The sequence below is a fragment of the Caretta caretta genome, chromosome 19 (assembly GCF_965140235.1).
Source record: "Caretta caretta isolate rCarCar2 chromosome 19, rCarCar1.hap1, whole genome shotgun sequence".
In the NCBI taxonomy this organism is placed as follows: Eukaryota; Metazoa; Chordata; order Testudines; family Cheloniidae; genus Caretta; species Caretta caretta.
This window is the reverse complement of record NC_134224.1, coordinates 4,397,071-4,412,998: the sequence shown is the minus strand read 5'-3', so window position 1 is coordinate 4,412,998 and position 15,928 is coordinate 4,397,071. Positions and strand designations below refer to the sequence as shown.

General features: G+C 47.2%; 1 protein-coding gene across 1 annotated transcript in view; it reads left to right on the top strand.

Annotated features, from left to right (window-relative positions):
* Positions 1 to 15,928, top strand: part of LOC125624689 (gap junction beta-5 protein) — a 143,489-nt gene that overhangs the window by 1,739 nt on the left and 125,822 nt on the right. The gene's annotated exons all lie outside the window — the stretch shown is intronic.

Here is a 15,928-nt window from a genome sequence, read left to right as displayed (position 1 = left end):
TAGAGACAGAGGAGGGGAGTGAATGAAATATGGTTCAGTGCAACAACCTCGAAGGTTTCTCCTCCTCTTCCCCACCCTGGAATTAACTAATAATAAGAAACCAAAGGAGCTGGAATAAGGAGCATTGTGTCTTTTATTCCTTTGTTTAAAAGACCTGGATGGATTTCATAGCAATTATTAGTCAGTATTTTTATTGTAGTCCTCAATGTGTGTATGGCCAGCGCTGACCAGAATGGGGTCATGATTGGGATCTCTATTGTATGGTTTCATGGTGCTGCCCACCCCTGTAGTATGTGAGTACAGTGCATGTCAAATGCATAGCAATAGCGAATTGTTAGTGGATTTTGTGGCATCTCTGGCACTTCTCCCCTTTCCAGAGTAAAAAGTCTGCTGGGGATTTTAGGGTTTTTTATCAACTTTGGTTGGTTTTGCTTTGGGATGGTTTTTTGTTGATATTAGAACTAGGTTTGTTTGTTTTTTTTATCTAGCACTTTTCAGTTGTAGGTGTCCTAGTCCTTAACAAAAGAGGTCAGTAATATTACACGCCTTTTTATAGATAAGAAGACATGAGTTGCCCAGGGTCACCCAGTAGGCCAGTGACAGAGTTGGGAATAGCTCTCAGGTCTCCTGAGTCCCAGACGCTAGCTTTAGCCACTAGACAACACTGCCTCCCATATTCATCTCCATGGAGCCAACCAGCTGTTCCTGTAATTCTACTAGTATTTCAGTTCTCTCTGGCTGCTTGACAATCTCAGTTCCATCACGACACTTGCATAAGGTCATCATCGGGCTAATGCAACCTTACAAAATTCTACTCATTCCAGTGTTTCATTAGCACAAAGTGATGCAGCAGGCAGGGCCGTGGGGTAAAGATCTTCAACAAGCATGCATAGAAACCAGTGTTGCCAAGAGACTGATGTTTGGGAGCAGCCTGGCCTGTAGCTTGCATTCTGGGACTCCTGGGGTCTCCTGAAACCTGACCTTCTTTCTCCAGTCCCCCTCACGCTGGTGCAGGGCATGTCACCTTCTTCTTTGATGCGGGAGAAGATATTATTAGCCTTTCGAGTAGGGCAGAAATTTCAGAAGCACCTAAGTGACCTAGGATCCTCAGGCTCCGAAGGCACTTAGCCACTCTCGAATATTTTGCTTATCCTCATTGTTGTGAGAATAGATTCTATGCGTGGGTGGCAGACAACTAATGCATCAGGGCTGCGCTCCATCTCCCCCATCCATTGGACTTGCTAGCCAAGGAGTTCTGAATGAGAAGCTGCTGGTGGTATAGCTGGTTCACTGTCTCACCAGCGTATTGAAATTCAATAGGAGGCAGAGCTGAAAGAAGATTAAAAGCACCGGTGCTTTTATTAAACCCAGAAGTGGACACGCATATGCATTAATGTCGTCTTTCTGGCCCTCAGAAGTCTACAGTTATCCAGAGCATCAAACGCTAATATATCAAGACCCAAATACCTGCCCCGATCACGAAGGAAATTAAAGTTCTTCTATTATGTATTTATCTACTCCTGAAGGGAGGTGTTTGAACAGCAGGAGACGAGGGGAGAGTGGAAGACTTTTTATTCCTATTACTCATCTGAGACGAGAGGTAAATCAGTATAGAGAATGCAGTATTTCCTTGCAGACCTGGGACCCTCTCCTTTGTCCAGCCTCTTCTGTTCTGTGCAGTCATCCATGCCAATCCTGGAGCTACCTAGCCCTTCTCTTCCGTAGATCTCAAAGCACTTTACAAAGGAGGTCAGCATCATTATCCCTGTATGTACAGATCTGGAAAGTGAGGGACAGACAGGAAGTGACTTGCCCACAGTCACCCAGTACCAGAGGCAGGAATAGAACTCAATGGTCCTAAAACCCAGTCTACTTCTCTAACCACTAGGCCACCTTACAGTATCAAGCACTTGAGATTTGTGATAATCATGAGTTAGGTCCTGCCGCCTCTTCTGCCCCCCGTCCCCCTCTCCCCCCCAAAAAAGATTTTGAGCCTTTTGAGCCATGTTTTCCAGCCCTTCCCCACAACCAGAAGGGCTACACACTTAAAAATGAAATGAAATCAACTGAGATTTTTCACATAATCCCTTTACTCCGGGAGCTGGGGCTTTAAGAAAAGAACCACATCCCATATGACTTGCTATGGAGTAGTGAGGGCTGGTAATCCTGCGAGTTCTAATTCATTCTAGGAAGGAGGTGCCCAGGAGTCAAGGCCCCCATGCACTACGGGCTACACTGGTAAGTAATGGAGGAGTCACTTTCCGCTGCCGGAGAAATCACAATCCTAGCTGTTGATTACTAGTGTTTGTTGAAGTGCTGTAGGTCACATCAAACCCAGAGCTCGTAGATTCCGTGCCCTGGAAAGCTGGATGTCTGTTCAGTGCAGATATAATAATATGTTTGTTTTGGTAGCCCCTAGAGGCATCAAGTGAGATCAGGGTCCCATTGTACAGATAGAGTGAGAGGTGGTCCCTGCCCTGAAGGGGATGTTCTCAGACGTACTTTAGAGATGGGGGGGGAACAGAGGCACCAAAAGATTAAGGGTAAAACTTTCAGAAGTGATTTAGGAATGTCAGTCTCATTGAAAATCAAGGGTGCTTTGGCTCCTAAATACCTTTGAGGTTCTGCTCCTTAGGCTCCTAACTCCCATTGAAATCACCGAAAGTCAGTGGGACTCAGGCTCCTGGGAAAGTCTCTGGTCTGCTTGTTAGAGCAAGGGACTGGGAGTCAAGACTCGTGAGTTTTTATTCCCAGCTCTGCTACTGATTCTGTGTCCTTTGGCAAGTCTCTTTGCCTTTCTGTGGCGTGTCTTACTGCTCTGTAAAATGGAGGTACTGGTACTGACCTCCTGCCCTGGGGTGTTGGGGTTTAGCCAGCATTTGAGGTTCTTGGGTGAAGGGTGCTCTACAAGTAAGCTGAAGGAACAGTACTATGGAAAGGGCCTAGCTGCGAAAGGGCCTCCTTGTGGGTCTGGCAATCTTCCATTTCTATTTCGTGCCTGCTCTCCCTGTGTGGTTCGATCCAGGAGCTCTATTTCTGGGCCAGCCTGAGGTGATGAATTCTGGCACCATCCACAGGATCTAATTCGTCTTTAAGTAGCTTTAAACCCAATCACGTCTGACGTTGCTCGCTGCACGGTCTCAAGCTGCATGGCCAGCCCAGCACCGGCTCATTTACGCTCTGTCACGCCGACTCTTCTCCCACCCAAACACATGGAACCACACCTGCCCTTTTCTTTCCTGTTTTCCTGCCAAACCAGGAGAGACGCCGTGTGAAGCATTATTGTGATCTGGGACAAAGCCCAGCAGAATACAACTTGTAGAGTGCCAGGATTTATGATGCTGTCCTCAGGGAACTTACAGGCTGGGACTCTGTACTGCTGTCTCCTGTTTCCTGAGTCTTGATTACCATGCTGAAGGTGAAATGGACAGTCACAATCTCCTGATTACACCCTCTCACTGGGAGGGGAGACAGCGGCTGGCCCAAGAGGGGAATAAGCTACGTGGGTGAATAGTCACAACTTCCCAAAGAGCAGTAGTGAAGTTTGGGCTTGTGTTTGGAATCATCCATGAAGCCATCCCGGTGGGGCTGGAAGGCAGGCGAGGTGTCTTGGGCTGCTGGATTAGAGCACCACTTCCCGAAGCAACTTCCCCTTCCAGCACTGAATTGACCATGTTTAAATTCTACTCTTGAGCCTTGCAATGGCAAAACTCCCACCAGCCCCTGCTGGGCTTGTCACAGTTCAGGGCAACTGCCACTGTAGGCCTTGGCTAGGTTTCACCAAGGGCACCTATTCTTAGGCTTCAAGCTCCCCAGCCATCACCTATCATGAGTAGAGACTCACATCTCTCTCCCTCCTCTCCAGACTGCACAGTTCCCTGCCTATTCTGAGTTCCCCAGCAAATCAGACTGCCTAAGTTGGCCTGCTTTACTTCTCCTCCATGTAATTGCCCACAGTTATAAGGGACTATTCTTAATGTGAAAATATTCCAGAGAAAACAAGTCCGAAGAACCCACACGCATACTAATAAGCTTATCAGAGATCACCCCAACTCCAGCAAGGGCTCTGGCAGGGATCACTGCTTCAGACCCCAGCAAGGGCTTTTTCTGGGATTACCAGTTCATAATTGCCTTTTGCTCAGAACCAGCATCCCCATGAATTTGAGAGTCACTCCCTTATACAGTCTGGGTCTCTGATCTGCAGAGGTAATCAGCCAGACAATGGTCCTCGCTTCCGAGCAAAGGTTGGGTCTTTCCTTAACCAGAGGTGGTAATTCTCCTCCCCCCAAGTATTTCCTAGGAATCCCTTAACTTTGTCTGGCATATTGTTTAAAATAGTCCTTTTGAAGCCCAAAGGCTTCCCAAGGTTGACACTGGCCATGTCTCCCCCCACATACAATCCCACAATAATACATAAACGCTCACATTTTGAATACAACAAACTCCTAAGAGACTTGCACTCAATTCAGGAAGGTTTGCCCAGGAAATTGCCGCATCTGCCATAGTGACCACACACAAGGACTTGCAATGGTGAGAGCAGATCTGCATGGCACAGCGTTTAAAATACCTGTGGCACCTTGCTGAATTTGGTGCTCCCACTGAAACTACCCCACACAGAAGCTGCATAACATTTCCTATTGTGGCTACCACTTCTTCCAACAATCTCCAGGTATAGATGTGACCAAAGAGAATCGAGATTTGCGGTCACTGCTGGGTGCTCTAATCTGTCCCTTCACCCCCTGTTCCATTTGTTTGTTTCATCGGCTTGTTGTGTCCTGCTTCACCTTGATTGTGTGCTTGATTTGTGGGGGAAACTCAATGCTGAGCACAGTAGAGTCCTGATCTCTGATTGGGGTTCCTCTGTGTTACATTAATAGAAATATTAAATAACTGTGGTTTGCTCTAGGCAATAACTCTCCCCAAATATTTATTTTTGTGAAAAAAATGCAGGAAATCATAAGTAATAAAACAAGTAATATTAATATATTAATGGTCATGTTAATAGTAATGCAGTGTTATAGTGATTTTAATACTTAATGCTATGGTTTTATGTGATGTTAATAATTGCAGTAATATAGTGGAACTTTGTGTAATAAATATTAATAACAGTGCAGCTTCCTGGGATTGTTAAACTTTTGTGCTTTTTTTTTCCCTCATATCACTCCTGCCCAACATAAATAAGACTATACCCCCTCTTTCTCCCACAAGGTGGTAGCCTATTTTCCTCCCTGAAAACCCATGAAGTGAATAAACCCACCGGATGTGTGCTCCAGGGGGCAGGAAGAGTCTTCTCATTCCATTCATACAATGCCTAGCATCAAGGGGGCTTGGTCCAGGATTTGGGTTGCTCGGCGCCACTTCCACACAAATAATAGTGCAGGAAGCGAGCAGATCCAGTCAAAAGGGGCCAAAGAGATGAACACATTCTCCCCTGGCAAGGCGGTGTTCAACTGTATTTCATGCCCATGGTCTTTGAGAATGTACCACACTCTAATTACATTTAACCACCTGCTCTGTGTTCCCCTGTCTTCTCCCATTACCTCACCTCGTTCCGCGTGACTCCACATGGGGAAAATCCCTTCTCATTGTGTTCAAGAGCCTTCCTCTTCTCGTTTTTTTTTTCTCTCTTTCCCCCTCCTCCTTGTCCTACAGAGCTATAATTATGTTTCTTGGGTCCTGAATGTAAAGCACCATTGTGCAACTTGTCTAAAACTATCTGACAGATCGAATGGCCCAGCTTTAGTGAGATTATGAGAGGAACAGCTGAGCAATGGGACAGGTTTTCTTTATGTGGATATAAGAGTATGGTCAATGGGCCATATAATTTCAGAGGAGCTTTCTTTTTCTAATTGGAATTGGAGCTGGACTTGGGAAGGATACATTTGAAGAGTGATATCCAGAAGGAAAGTTCTTTAGGGGCTTCTGAGCAAACTTTGACGTCTCTATTTGCAGTGATGGCGTTTCTGGTTAGAGATGGTTGAATCTTTGAAGGCTCAGGCTTGAAACTGACATGGAACTAATCCCTCACCTGTATCCATCCATGCATAGCAGTAATATTTTTGCCTGCCTTTGCCATATCACATACTTGGCTGTGCACTTACCTGCACGTATCATTGCTATACCAGTTACTTCATGCCTTCCCAACACCTACCAGAGAGGCAGGATGTACATGCAGCACAGGGCTGGAGCTCAGGAGATATGGATTTGCTTCCCAGCTCTGCCACAGATTCCTTGTGTGACTCTGGGAAAATTGCTTCGCCGCTTTGCACCTCAGTCACCGTTTGTAGTAATTCCTTGGTCTATGCTGACCAGCTTTTTAGTGCAGGGACTGTCTCTGTCTAGGCACATACAGACAAAGCACTTGCTTAAGGCCAGGAGTGGAGCAAGGAGTACAACTCGGGTCTCCCAGCTCTCAGTCCACTGCCCTGGTCCCTAGGCCATACTTCCTGCACACACCCCTCTGCTGTGAAACCTTTCAAAGAAGCAGCTGTAGAGATCAGCACCCCATGCTGACACCCTGTGGCCTCCTCACATGCTGCTCCATTAACAGGCTCTCTCTTCCTCAGGCACCCTAGCGGGGATGCTTTGTCCTAAGATCCCAGCAGAGACAACCATTTAGCAGGCGCTTATTCTTCTGACAGGGCTGGTAATCACTGCATTCCACTAGCCGGGGCCAGAGTTCCTATTCATTTTCACAGGCTTTAGTCCTTCATAGTGTATTCATTTGAAAGGGTCTTGCTACTGACAGACTTGAGGAAGGGCCGGGGTGAGGAATCTGTATCCTATTAGTGGTTTTTTAGCCTTCCATCAAGTCTCTAAGTGGGTTTCAGGCTGGTTGGAAGAAAAAGGTTTTGATTAAATCAGAAATTCCATCTGGAGTGAAGCTCTGAACAGGCAAGTGAATGCTTCCACCTGGTGCTTAATGACATTGCTGTGGGGATGCAGTTGTTCTTTTTCTCACTCTCCGGGCCACTGGGAAGCAGTAAGTAGGCCACGAGCAGCCGCATGGGAGCAGAGAGTAAACATCCGAAGGGCACGGACGTTGTCTCCAGTGAAGGAGCACCAGGACTGACCCAGAACCAAACACTAGTGGGGTAGAGTTTGATAAAGCTTGTGACGCAGCCTTGGAAGAATGTGATGTGGATTTATGGTGGATGAAGGGAGCGGGCCTCGGGTGCACTGTCCTAACCACATTGGCTGCCTGCCTTTCCAGCAGTGTGTGTGTGGAACTGGGATGAAGAGAATACAGGGCAAATCAAAAGTGCAGGTGCAACCCACTGGTGATTGCGTGTTAGAGGTCCCCTGCTCTGCCCCATCCACCGAGGGCATGAGTCTGTTGCTGGGGAGCCAGGCCTCTTCAGCTCAAGCGGTAACCAATCATGCATTTAGCTCTGGAGGTCCAGGGTGTTAGGCAAGATGGTGGCCGTGACACAAAGTTGGAAGGAGGGGGGTGAGCAGGAGATGGTCCAGTAAGGGAGAGTGAGCAGAAACCTTGCTGCACAATGCCTCGTTTGGGAAGAGGCTTTCCAGCTACTGAGGCTGTGTCTACACGGGGGGGTGATTCCCAGCCCACGCAGACCAACTCGTGTGAGCTGTAATTGAGCTTGAGTTCTAAAAATAGTAATGTAGCCCCAGCATCATGGGCAGCAATGAGTGTCTGCATGGGGCTTCCCACTGCGAGCCCATACGCAGGGGGTGCTGGGTGGGTTTGTACCCGGGGCAGTTAGCTCTTCTTGCCACTCACGCTGCCAGGGCTGCGTGTCTATACTTCTTTGGTTTGGTCAGAGCTAGTGGGGGTATGTCTCCTTGAGCTGGCGTCTACTCCTTCTGGCTCTGGTGCAGGTGTACTGCAGATGCTGTCCGGGGGAAGTGAAAGGAGCCAGACGCGTGCCATTGCAGAGACTGAAGGTGAGCGTTCTCTGTAAGGCCGTGGTATTACAGAGACTTCCTTTTCCCCAAGCACCGAATGTATTAAATGCCCTCTCACTCACGCACACCAAGCCAGTCCGCTAGGCTCGCAGTCACCATTGCTTCCCAGAACCCCACCACAACTTCTGCCGCGTCCAGAAAGCTGGAGCAGCTAGGTCTGAGTGTAATTAATGCTCTCCGGGCAGTAGCTTCTTAGTCAAACTCTGAATAAAGGCCTGGTGAAATACCAATGATGTCCTCTCAGAGAACAGAGCAGCTGTCTGACCCGTTGAATTTGTCAAAAGTTACCTCAGCAGGGCTGCCAGCCCCGGAAACCAAAATTTTATCCTGTTTCCTTTAATGGCTGATGAAATATTCCTAAAGATGGGGAGGAAAGGGGTGTCTGGTGGCTCAGGCGCTGGACTGGGAAGCAGGAGACCTGGGTTCCATCACTGGTTCAGCCACATATCTGCTGCTTGACCTTGGGCTCTTTGCTTCACCTGTGTCCCTTCCCACCCACCATCTAATTGGACTGTAAGCTCTGTGGGATGAGGATTGTCTCTTGACATTCGTATGTCGAATACTTAGCATGACGGGGCCCTGATCTAAGCTCTGAGCCACAGGTGCTACCATAACACTATTAACAGCAGGTTTGCTTTAAGATGTGGCTGAATTTCATGTTGGATCCTGTTCAATCCATCCCACTTCACTCCCCCTTCTTGGGTTGCTGAATATAAACCTCTCCCAGGCTGGAGGCCCCAAAGCCTGTTCAGACTGGGTAATAAAGGAGTCACCCAGCTGTATTTCATCTGCCCTGCGTTCTTATAAAGAGCTTGCAGAAGCTCTCTGTCCTTGTTAGTGTTTCCTTAATAGCTGCTTGGATATTTTGAGCATCTTCTGCCGCACCCCTGTATTCACCAGAGTAATTAGAACATCTAAATCGTTCTAGTACATCATCAAGACTTTGTGAAATTAACTGATTAGTGGCACCTAGGCTGCAGAGTTGCAGCATTTCATCCAGATGATCAAGATAAGCATAAATGTGCCTCATTGTTCCCTCTGAAAAGTCTTTGGTCTTTATATTAGTGTGGAATTCAATGGCTTTGCCTTTTGTTGACTCTGGGAATCTTTATGGGGCCTTGTGTGTCACCTGATGTGTAGAGTGTTTCTTGATTGCAGAATAAATGAAAGTCCCCATGGTTCAGTGATGCCTCATGAAACAAATCCCTCCCTGTCCCCTCATGTCCTCCCTTGCACTACACAAATGAACGGATTGGGAAACAGAGAATTAGGAGCGAGGGGAGAAGCATTTGTAACCCTCTGCTGAGCAGGGACAGGGGTTAAACTCACCAAGCTCGAGCGCGAGTTGTCAGGGGAACCAATCTACGCCAGCATCCAATCCTGCGCTGAAGAACAGATGCATAATGCAATGGCAGGTCCCCTGGTGTGGCTCATGACTCTGCCTTCCACTCCTGCACACAGCTGAATCAGGTGCTCTCAGGATATTGCCGGGGGGAGGGCGCACTGCGAGGAGTATGCATCCCCCTCTACTAAAAGTGTGAGGGGCTCCACCTCCCTGGCTTGGGTAAGCAGTAGGGTGAATATCTGTCCTGTTTTGGCCAGGACAGTTCCCTTTTTTAAGCCCTGTCCCGGCCAGCCCCACATTTTTGGCAAAACTCAATATTTGTCCTGTCTGCTCTTGCCAACTCACCATTGGGTTTGCCAAAAAAGTGGGGTGTTGAACCCCGCGGGGCACTGAGAAACGTATGGAGTGGAGGCAGGAGAGTGGCAACTAGCCCTGAGTGGAAGGGAGGGAGGGCTCAGGAAAGCGGCTTGGGCTGGACCAACGCTGTGCGATTGGGTGGCAAGGGGTCTCGGGCCAACTCCCTGCAGGGAGGAGGCAGAAGGCAGGGCACTTAGGGTCAGCCTTGCATGGTGTCCTGTTTTTCCTTTGGGTAAATATGGTCACCCTAGTAAGCAGCCCCCCTAAAGCTTCCCCCTTCTCCTGGGATGGTGCATTGAGAGCTCCCTGTTTTGTTTCATGCTACCTTATGTATTCCTGGATCCATGCCCTACATTCAGCTTCACACACCTATTGCCCAGTAGCAGTGGTTCCCTGCTGGTGGGGAGATGGTCCCTCTGGAGGCAGGGGTGGGATGTTAGCTGGTGAGATACATGGTGCGAGCCGTGCCTGGGCAATGGCAGGGTAAAGGCACCTCTCCAGTGCCCCATCCTTGAACCCTAGGGTTGGGCAGGTCAACTCATTCCCTGGCTCCTCTGCCAAGACAGCCCAGATCTGAGCACTCATTTCATGCCAGCGTTTGAAGAGCCAGCCATGGGATGGTAACAATTTCTGCCCATTGCTGGGCTGGGACCAGCTACCCACAGACCATGTGTTCCATGTCCCACTGCTGTTTCTCCTGAGTGTCAGGGGATCGCAAAGGAGAAATGGAAAAGAGCATGTCTGCTTCTTTTTAGAGCTTCAACCAGCCCTGTAAACTGCCTCCCATTAGATGCTAAGGCTGCTCCAAACCTGGGAGAGTAGAGCGGTATTTCTCTGTGAAAACAGAGAGGTTTGCAGGCTCAAATGTTCTGGAAGCAACTAGCATGTCTGGGTCAAATGCCTGTGGTAAAGAAGAGAACAGTTTGCTGGAGAGGCAGTGAAGCAATAGGCAGGAAGGGATTAAAGTCTAGTAACAGGGAGTAGTAGCGGGAGTAGGATGATTGGGGGGTGAGGGGTAGGAGAAGCACAGATTTGGGGTATGCTAGGGAATGCTTCACTCAGCCAGAAGCCTGGGCATGGTGGCTGCTTGGGGTGTGAGTTTATAGAAGTTGATCTCTGGGGAAGGAGGAGAGTTCTCCCAGCGAAGCCAGACAGTGGAATGGAGAGAGGTAAAATCTGCATTGGGAACAGACAGCTGCAGCTCAATTAAATATTGAAGCCCTTTTGTAAATAAGTAATAACTCCCAGCACTGAGAGACTGGGGTGGGGAATACCGTGTTCCAGCTGGAAAAGGAGAGGTGAGTGCATGAGCAGGTCCTTTGCAAAGGCTAAGTCATTATGCAAAGTAGCCTGTTTCCTCTTGTTTTTTTCCTGCCCCCCCCCCCCCCCCCAGATATTCTGGTTTAACTTGGATTTAAACTTGGAGAGTGGTCAGTTTAGACCAGCAGGAGAGTGAGTTTGTGTGTGTATGGGGGTGGGGGGGAAGTGAGAGAACCTGGATCTATGCAGGAAATAGCCCGACTTGATTATGTAAAGAGTTGTCACTTTGGATGGGCTAGCACCAGCAGGAGAGTGAATTTGTGTGGGGGGGTGGAGGGTGAGAAAACCTGGATTTGTGCTGGAAATGGCCCACTTGCTGATCACTTTAGATAAGCTATTACCAGCAGGACAGTGGGGTGGGAGGAGGTATTGTTTCATATTCTCTGTGTGTATATAAAGTCTGCTGCAGTTTCCATGGTACACATCTGATGAAATGAGCTGTGGCTCACGAAAGCTCATGCTCAAATAAATTGGTTAGTCTCTAAGGTGCCACAAGTACTCCTTTTCTTTTTGCGAATACAGACTAACACGGCTGTTCCTCTGAAACTTGTTAAAGTAATAGTCTTCTCTGGGTTTGTTGGTTTCAGCAGTGAACCCAGTGCTGCTAAAAGCTGCCAGCTGGGAGCTCTCTCTTTATCTATTCAACAGCAGAGCAAGCTCCCTGCATGTGGCCCTGTCATGGTGATATAACGCTGAGCTGGAAAGATACCCACTAGTGGTGGGAGGGAAGTGGGTTCTTCACAACTCATAGACTCGAGTCCAAGGACTCTGTCCACAACAGTGTGAATTCATGCTATGAATGTGGCTGGTTTTTTGTTATGGGGACACCTGTCCCATAGGAACTGGATTAAACCCCTCCAAACTCAGTGCACACAGGATGCCAATTGGCTTTCAGGTCGTGATTGGACCACATTGGATTGGACTAGGCGATGAAATGCCCTTTCTGCTCGGTAGGATTTTATCTGTGTTCAATTACAGCTGGTCCAAATTTTTCTATCAACTTTTTTCAACTACCACAAATTTAGATGTCTACGTAAAAGAATAAATGGACACAAATCAGATGTCAAGAATTATAACATTCATAAACCAGTCGGAGAACACTTCAATCTCTCTGGTCACGCAATCACAGACATGAAGGTCGCTATCTTAAAACAAAAAAACTTCAAATCCAGACTCCAGCGAGAAACTGCTGAATTGGAATTCATTTGCAAATTGGATACTATTAATTTAGGCTTAAATAGAGACTGGGAGTGGCTAAGTCATTATGCAAGGTAGCCTATTTCCCCTTGTTTTTTCCTACTCCCTCCCCCCCCCCCCCAGACGTTCTGGTTAAACTTGGATTTAAACTTGGAGAGTGGTCAGTTTGGATGAGCTATTGCCAACAGGAGAGTGAGTTTGTGTGTGTGTGTGTGTGTGTGTGTGGACTTGTGGCACCTTAGAGACTAACCAATTTATCTGAGCATAAGCTTTCGTGAGCTACAGCTCACTTCATCGGATGCATACTGTGGAAAGTATAGAAGATCTTTTTATACACACAAAGCATGAAAAAATGGGTGTTTACCACTACAAAAGGTTTTTTCTCCCCCCACCCCACTCTCCTGCTGGTAATAGCTTATCTAAAGTGATCGCTCTCCTTACAATGTGTATGATAATCAAGCTGGGCCATTTCCAGCACAAATCCTTTATGGCATATGGCCAGACCATGTCAAGATATGGTATACTTAGCACCTTCCAGCTAAGGAAGCACTTTCCTTCCTGTATGAATCTACTGACTGCCGCACCAGTGCCCTTGTTATAAGACCATGCTGCTTCTCAGCGCCTATGCAATGACTTGTAAGGATAAGTATAAATTAAGTATTGGCACCTTTTAGCCATCTCGCGGGAACCCCAATGAGGCAAGCGGAGGAGCAAGCTCTCCGATTTAACTCCACAACACTGAGGGCTGCAAAATGACAGGAACACACTTTCAAGGGGCAAAAAGGCCACCCTTTAAAAACATGGCCCAGACTGCAGCCATCCTCCCGCTGAGGGACTTCACTGTGCTCTGTGTCACATGGGAAGGGCCTCGGATACTGGGGTAATGGGAAACGGTGCAAACCACCCCCCGCCCTCCCCAGATGGATAGATAGTAAGAATCACCAGCAGGCCAAACTCTCAGCTGGTGTAAATCTCTGTAACCCTATTGGCTTCAATAAAGCTACACTGATTTACACCAGCTGAGGATCTGACCCACCTTGTTTTCTTCCTCATTTTTGTACCTGGCAGCCTCTCTCATGGGGATCCTCCATGCACTGTCCATGGTGCTGAATGCCCCATGGACTAACGCTCCGCCTTGAAGGAAGGCAAAGGACCCTTTGGTTTGAGAGCAAGGGGGAAGGAAGGAAATAAAGAACTCCTCCTCTCCAAGAAGACTTATTCAAGGGAGTTTTCAACTAGGAGGGGCCACAAACAGATTCTGCGACCAATCTGCCCTTTCCATTTTGCTACATAGAAAGGGGGTCCCGGATCAATCCTGTTATTAGAGAAGCATCTGGACAGGCCCTGTTTGGAAAAGTTTGAAAGTCAATTAATTGGCTCTATGGATGCTAGCTCTGGGTCTGAGAGAAAAATTACAGTAGCATCTGACAATAAATTTTGAAGTAGGAGGGGGAATTCTTGAGGAGGAAACTAGTGTGCATGCATGTGTGTGTATCCAGATGTGCACAATTCATTCACTGATCCCTGATCAGTCCCTGCCTCCCAAAGACTAACATTAGGTTTCTGCAATCTGGAGTTGTGTCTTTAAGCATGAATGGGCATTCATCAGCTTGGCCTTGCCGTGCATTTGTGTTAATGATCAGCTGCGGGAAGGTTGCCAGTTCCAGTAATAAAGCAGAGACAAGACTAGACTAAAGCACCATTATTGATCATTATTAGTTTCTTGTTAAATGAGGTGTGACATTGACAATTTACCTGCCTGGTGAGGAAATGGGAAAGTAAGGTGAAGAAATTCCTTTCCTTTCCTGTTGGCACACAGAGGTAAGAATTCCATCCTAGCTTTAAGTTTACTCAAGAGCTGCGCAAATGTCCTTCACACTTTTATCTCTTCCACTTTCCTTGAGGACACTTGGTACTTTTTACAGCCTTCCCATTAAACAAAGAAAGTGACTGGAAACTAATGTAGCAAAAGACTTTGCTGACTAGAATTTCTAAGGATGTTTTAGTGTCCTCCCTTCCCTCCTCTCTGCATTCAGAAAAAATATTGATTGCTATTTTTAATTTAAATCTTGGACAAGATTTCCCTCCCCTCCCCCGCCTGGGTCTTTTGTGTTGCTAGTGATGGAAACTGATTGCAGTTTCTTGGAGGCATTTTGTACTGGGAATATTTAACAGAGCAATGAATGGCATTTGAGAGAGCCATTGACTCTGATTGGGGGAGTCACACACATAGATCAGGGAGTAGAAATTCTCCAGAATCATCCTGGTTCAGAAAATAAAAGGATTGTTGAATAGAGGACTTTATTAACTGACCTTTTCTGAAAATCACCAGTATGTTTGCAGTGAGGGAGAAGCTGGGGGTGGTAACATATCAGACTATTAATAAACATGCACGTTCCAAAAGCCCTGGGTCATTCTGGATCTCGGTGCCGCATTTACTGCTCTTTCCGTTGAGCGCAAGTAAAGGCTGCAATCAAATACCTGTGGCTGGCCTATCAGGCCCTGAATAGCTACATAGCAATTTTATAGCCCTGAGCCTGAGTCAGCTGACACAAGTGTTTTACCGCAGTGCTGACCTCTCTGACCTCGATGGCCATTCTGAGCTCAGGTGGAAATAAGGCTCAAGGCAAGAGAACCCCAGCACCCAGTGATGCCCAGGGAAGTCTAAGGTATTGAAGCCTTTGTCAGGATGAGCCCTTGGGGCCTGGTCCCATGTTCTCGGAAACCCGCAGAAGTCTTTGCACTGACTTCATTGGACTCTGGAGCAGGCTCTTGTGTGCAGCGATGGGCATGTGGCCCTTTAAACCTACAGGGAACGAACTTGGCAACTGGTCTTTACCATGGGCCAAATACTAAAGGAGCCAGTGTGTGGCACTCTGGAGCTGCCATTCTGAGCCTGCAGGAGCCCCTATGCTTCCCCTCTAGTGGGGATAAAGTTTGGAGGAGCAGCACCATCCACCATCTGACCAGGGCATCAGATAGGAATGATGGCTTTGTGGTTAAGGGACTGGAGTAAGACTCAGGGGTAATGGTACAAATCCTGGCTCTGCCACGGACTTTGGGGAAATCTCTTAATATCTCTGTTCTCTGCCTCTAAAATCGGGATAAAATATTCCTTCTCCCAGCATCTGTCCAGATTATAAGCGTTACTGGGGCAGATCCAGTCTCTTCCTATGTGTTTGTACAATTCCTAGCTCAATGGAACCCAGATGCCGCAAGGTGGTCCTGTCATATAAGTAATTCTAACAAATGACATTTTAGGAACCAGAATCTCAAAAGCTGGACTTGGAAAAGCTGAAGTGACTTTGGAAAAGTGCGTGTAAAATTCACACAAGGAGTGGCAATCTTGGCATTTGCAGTAATAAAATCTGGCATTCATTGTTTTGTTTCTGCTATCACAATAGATAGAGTTTTTAGAAGTTATATATGCTTCAAAGGTTAATATATGTTTATTATGAATGTGCTTCTTGTAAATGTTAATTATCTCTGGTGCAATTACAGAGGGGTTTTTCACTGCATAGCAAATGCCGTGTGTGTGTTTGTATTTTACTACCTCTTATTATTTGCTATGCTGCATTGTTCATCTAGGAGATAACTCAAGATTAAAGGCTTGTGGGGGCTGTAATTAGGAGCTGAGCTGTAGAATTTTGGACAATTTAAGGAGGAAATGTATAAAGCTTCTTTAAGGGTGAATGCATATAATTTCCATAGCCACGCTGAGACAGCAGGGGAATGGTGTTGAGAGAACCACCATGGAGACCTGATTCAGCGCTCATGATG